This window comes from Rhinoderma darwinii, chromosome 2 (genome assembly GCF_050947455.1).
Source record: "Rhinoderma darwinii isolate aRhiDar2 chromosome 2, aRhiDar2.hap1, whole genome shotgun sequence".
NCBI lineage: Eukaryota > Metazoa > Chordata > Amphibia > Anura > Rhinodermatidae > Rhinoderma > Rhinoderma darwinii.
Window position 1 is genome coordinate 469,862,903 of NC_134688.1, and position 6,000 is coordinate 469,868,902.

Genomic DNA, 6,000 nt, shown 5'->3' on the forward strand with positions numbered 1-6,000 from the left:
TACTGATCAGTGGGCGTCTCCAAATGTGATTGATCAGTGGGCGTTTCCAAAAGTGACTGATGAGTGGGCATCTCCAAAAGATTTTACTTGGGATAATTTTGTTCTTCGTGAGGCATCCACCTAGCACCAGCTATCGGGTGCGGGTGGGCGCCATCCAAAATTTCTGCTAAAATGATAACGTGTCCGCACTGCTACCTCGTAGCTGTGCGATCACGTAAGGTAATCCCGTGTGCGCTTGCCAGATTACCTCAGAATTTTTCCGGCAGCAATGGAGCAGGGCGCTTTCTTTGTGGCAGCGTCGGTCTCCGTGAGAAACTCTCCACAGAGCGTAACAAGAAAGCGTAATACAGCACCTTCTTCCTACTCATGGGGGAAAAATTAATTAGAGGCGTTTGCCTCACCTGACAGGTCCCCTGAGTTATATTCTTCACCCAACTTGAAAGTGGACTGGGAGTCGGATAGTGTCATCAGGTCTGCTGCATCGTCTGAGAGGTGCAAACCGAGTGATAAGCAGATGGCCCATGACCCCTACGAAGTTATTTTCCCAAAGATGGGCCTTAGCAGAGTCGTCTGAAGTAAAAGATTTTGCTCAGCTGCCCTTTAGGACAACTCTTGTTAAAGAGGATGATTTGGTCCTTTGAAATTGTATTGGCATCCCTGATATCCAGGTATTAATTGCACCTGAGATTGATCCAGCTCTCCTGTCTATTTTAGGCTCTTCTAGTTCCAAAGATTCCACAGACACTGAGGAACATACAGTTTAAGGTTTTAGACGCAGCCGAACCTTTGCTTTTAATGCTGACCGATGCTGAACAGGAGAGCGATAAGAATTGCAAGGGCAGTATTAACCCCTTCCTCTCCTCCGAACTAGCTCTACTTAAAGCTCTTAGCCGGGCAGTTCTCATTATTGGTCAGTCGTTTAATTACATAACAAATATAAAGAGAACTCACTGGTTGGCGTCCACTGGCATGTCTGGTTTGGCCTCTAAGAGTCATGAGTATCGCAACAAGGAGTCCTCATCTTTATTTGGCCCTGAATTCATTCAGGAGGTTAAAGGACGTTATAGAGATCGAAAGTCCTTTTTGTTGAGTTTAAGAACTGTGTATCCTTTAAAACAGCCTTTTCGAACAGATGGCCAGTCGTACATACCCTGAGGGCAGGTCTGTGATTATAAACAGAGACACTTTAGGAGATCACGCAACAAAGGACAAGGTTCTTCCTTAGCAAGAGCTGTTTATTCCAGGAACTACAACAAGAAAACCCAGTCAGGTAAGAGACATTCCTCTAATACCGTCAAAAACATATTTGCAAGATTGGCAGGTGATTACTCCTGACCGTTGGGTCCTAACCCTTTCATGACCAAGGGTCATTGAGGCCCCTGTGTCCAGGTCAAATTTTACATTTTTGATATGCACTTCTTTAAATGATAATATCTGTGCAACCACTTTGAGTGTCACAATTATTTTTACTTTGATTTTTACAAGACTTTTGAGGCTGTCATTGTTTAGATTAGTTGAATTAATTCCGTGTTTTACATTTTTATTATGAGCAGACGAATCACTAAAAATGTGAAAAAAAAACACTTTTTTTTGTAATTTTTTATTTATATTATATTTATATGTTTGTGTATATATATATATATATATATATATATATATATATATATATATATATAGAAAACCAGCATAGAAAATAGTAACGGCACCAGGACTTCAAGACGGATGAAAAACAGGGTGGATTTATTCACCTCAAACACAGCAACGTTTCGGTTCAACAGGAACCTTTCTCAAGCCGTCACAAACTAACAATGGTGTCAAATATAAATAGAGGGAACATACATCAGTTAACAATCACATCATTAAATATGTAATACCCATTAAAAATGTGTACAATACAAAAATATTATAGATTTTGGTATGGAAGTGAATATCTCTGAATTTTTAGAAAAAAACAGTAATACAAAGTGATACATATATATCAATAGTCATGTGTAAATATCACAAACAGTGTTAATAAGTGTCATTAGGGTAATATGGAAGGAGGCAGGGGCCAATTAAATCCAGGTGAAGGTTAAGTAAACTGAATAAACTTACAGTAAACAGTCTGTATGGAATGTCCACATAACCAGCGTGTGAATTCCGCACGCGTCTCCAGTGCGCATGCTCAAAGATGGCGTCCAGACCGGATGTAAAGTCCGGTGGAACGCATCGAACCGAGCAGCTGACACTGCGCATGCGCGAACACGGAACTTGCGTTCCAGTGTCAATGCGCAGGCGTCAGCATCATCAGGAAACGCTAAATAGATAAGAAAACTACTGCAGTATATAATATCTATAGCTGCATATCGTTCACACCATTCGTTTGGTGCTGCAATGCATCCACCATCGAAATTGGTGGAATATGCAGAGCAGCACAAAAAACACCATCTATAGTAATCTCCATACAGTGGCAATCAATCAAAGTCGGGTACATCGTAGACCCCCTCCACAAATGTGACAATAGTCACCATAGGAGCATCTAAAGGGACCCCAATTGGATAAGTAAACATCATCCCATCCAGGGATGTAAAGTATATCGGACAAAAAAGATGTCCAGACAATAACAACCATAGGATCCCATATGTTTAGATTGCATGTTTGAAGCTGGTGTAATAAAGAAAAATTAAAAAAAAAAAAAATCTTTTATATATAGAATCAGAAGGTGTAAAAGAAGATCTTTCAATTTTTATTTTGTTCATCTATGTAGCATGGGTTGCAAGTAAATATTATAAAGCAGCCACATCACATAATAATTACATCGCAAAAAAGCCACGTAGGACATTACATAGAGGCTTATACTTGAATGACTGTAAACTGGTTTGATGATCCCAATGAATGGGCCTCCGCTGCCTTCCAATAACCTTTCAATGTTTGACAAAATACAGTGTATCTAAAAGTACAAGAAAAAGACAAGTAAACAAACAAAAATTACCAAGCAATATTTGTAAAGACAAACATAGTACAATAAAGAATAAAGTTAAAAAATATACATATCTAGATATCGAGTCAAAATTAGACTCCAAAAGGACTTATTTCCATAGTATATATAAGAGTAACACCAACTACACCAGAAAGGACGCCGACCGTTAAAAATAACCCCCAAGATCATGGAGAACAAACCCCTCACTATATTAGATATGTGCGCCATTCTATGTTCAATCCCTTGGGAGACATAGTATCTAACCTATAGATCCACTCAAGCTCTTTTCTTTTAAGAGCCAGACCTCTATCACCACCACGTCTCAACTGAGGCACAGAATCAATGATTCTGAATCTCAATTGCGAGAGACCATGTCCCTTCTCCACAAAGTGCCTTGACACCGGCAAATCCTGCCTCTTAGTTTTAATATTAGACTTATGGTTCCTCAACCTGAGGCGCAATTCAGTTGTGGTCTCACCAACATAGTGTAGACCACATGGACAGCTCAAGAGATAAATCACATATGATGACTGACATGTAAAAAAACATTTAATGTTTATTATTTTGTCCGAGGTATCCCTGATGTGGGAGTCTGCACCAGTGGCAAACTGCCTAAGAATTTTATCAATGAACATGGCTGCCGGGACAAATAAAGAGTCACTTCCCCAGACAATAGGACGTCCAGGGGGTCGAATGGGGTCCTTATGAATCTTTGGCAGGAGATAAAGGACAGGAGTAACTGGAAATTTAACCTGTAGAAACTCACAAAGACCTCTATCAATAGTTTTCTTCTTAAATGCTTTGGTAATCAGGGTATCCAATTCACGTAGATACGTAAATTTAGGATCACCTGATAAAGCCGTATATATACTGTTGTCATTAAGTTGTCTTGTCATCTCCTGCAGATAAAAGGAGGTGTCCATCACAACAATGGCACCCCCCTTATCTGCAGGTTTAATGGTCAAACTACTGTTGTCCATTAATTCCCTGAGTGCCACATTTTCAATACGTGTCAAATTTCTATGTATGTACTGACCACTATACATTCTCTTCAAACAATTGATCTGATCCCTAACAAATGAGATGTAAGTCTCAACAGCATGGATATTTTGGGGTGGTTGAAATTTACTCTTATTGAATAACCCATAATCCCTAAGGTGGAACATTTCACTAGTAGAAGCTACAGACAAATTATTTACACATTTGGTTGGATCTGAAAAGTGTACCTTAAGTCTTAAAGACCTAAAGAAACTTTCCAAATCAAGATTTAGTTTACACCAATCAATGGGATAACTAGGACAGAAAGACAGGCCACGGTTGAGAACTTTGACCTGTGGAACAGATAACACACATGACGATATATTCACCACTAGGTCTGGAGATTTCTCTTCCTGGTCTGATATTGCCGTGTCCCCCGTGCTTAAGTCATCCGTCCCCTGGATTTGTTGTGAATCAATCTTCCTCCTATGTTTCCTTCCGCCCCTGCGGGTTCGCCTTCTCCCCCCAAAGGGGTAGCCAGATTATCGCCTAAAAAAGGCATGGCATATTGGTCGTCAGAGAGTTCAGAATCTGTGATGTATGGCTCAGTTCCCCTCTGTCGTCTTCTTGGTCCTCTTTCGGTCCTCCTAGGACCCCTTGGGTCAGCATCTTCTCCTTGCCAGCAGTAGATTTTGCCCGTGGCATAATCATCGAGATCGCGCTGCCATTTCTGGCGCTTTGTCTTCTCGATATCCCCTCTAAATTTCTGTAGATATAGGGTAGCTTTATCTTTCAAGGTTAAAAGATCTTGTGAAGATAACATCTCCTTCAGCTGAGCATCCCTTTCACTCAGACGCATTTTGACCACATCGATCTCTCTTTGTAAAAACTCAAGATTCAAAAGCAAAAGATCCTGAGAATATTTATTAGAGATTCAAATCTCTCTTTAAACGCAGCATTTGTGGAGAAGAGATTTGGTCTCAGATGTGAACGCATACCACGTGGTATTCGAAGGCATCTGTAATATTCACCAAGCGTGGAAAGATGTAATTCGAGGGAGATTAATCTCTTGGAATCTGCCTCCCATTTCCTCCTCACATTTACAACAGTGGGTACATTTAGGAATGCAACATCTCCCGATAGACCCCGAAGGATACGGTCAGCGTCCTCTATGGTGTAGGTAAAAACTTGAGGTGTAATCACACCTAAATCCGATTCATCTTCAGTAGACAACATTTTGTAGAGGGTGCACGTGTTGGTGCGACGCTATCTATAGCGGGGGGCTTGCTATCTGCAGGGAGGGTGGCATTATCTACAGCAGGGATGGAGAGACGACGGGGCTCCCTCTAGGAGGAGAATCCTAAGCCAGATCAATGCCGGGAATTCCGATGCTGGAGGGAGCTTAGATGCCGGTCTCTACAGAGAGTTTTGCGCTACCTACAGGGGGTTGTGGGTGTCACTATCAACAGTGGGGAATGTATTCCGGGGCTCTCAAAGCCCCGGCCGACATGAGAGTGCAGCGCTGCTCACACTGAAGCAGCACTGCACTCAGTAAACCCGTTCCAGGCTGTCAACGTTTATACACGTGACAACTGCACGGGGCATCGGCATGGCAAAAAAGGGCTTATGCCTTCCTCTGAAAACATTTCCGCTTCAAAGGCGGATACCCAGATTCAGGACAGACGGGAGTCTAGACGTTGTTCTAGAACAAGCATTAGAAGAGGGGAAGATTTTCCTAGCTCATCCGGAATAGGAAGGCTGGTTCAGCCATTTATTTCCCAAAAAACAGGATGGATAAGTCAGACTGTTCATCAATGTAAAACCGTTAAACAGGTTCTTAAAGGAAAAGAGTTTCCCGTTAGAGAATATAGCTGACTTGAAACTCCTTTTGCAAAAATAGTTTTTCTTTTTAAAGATAGACCTCAAGAATGCATACCTAGATGATATACTTTTATTTAATCAGGACAATGAGATCTTGATTACACACACAGAGACATGCTAATGTCCACCCTATCCGACACAGGTTTCCACATAAATGTAGGAAGGTCATTCCTTATACCCAC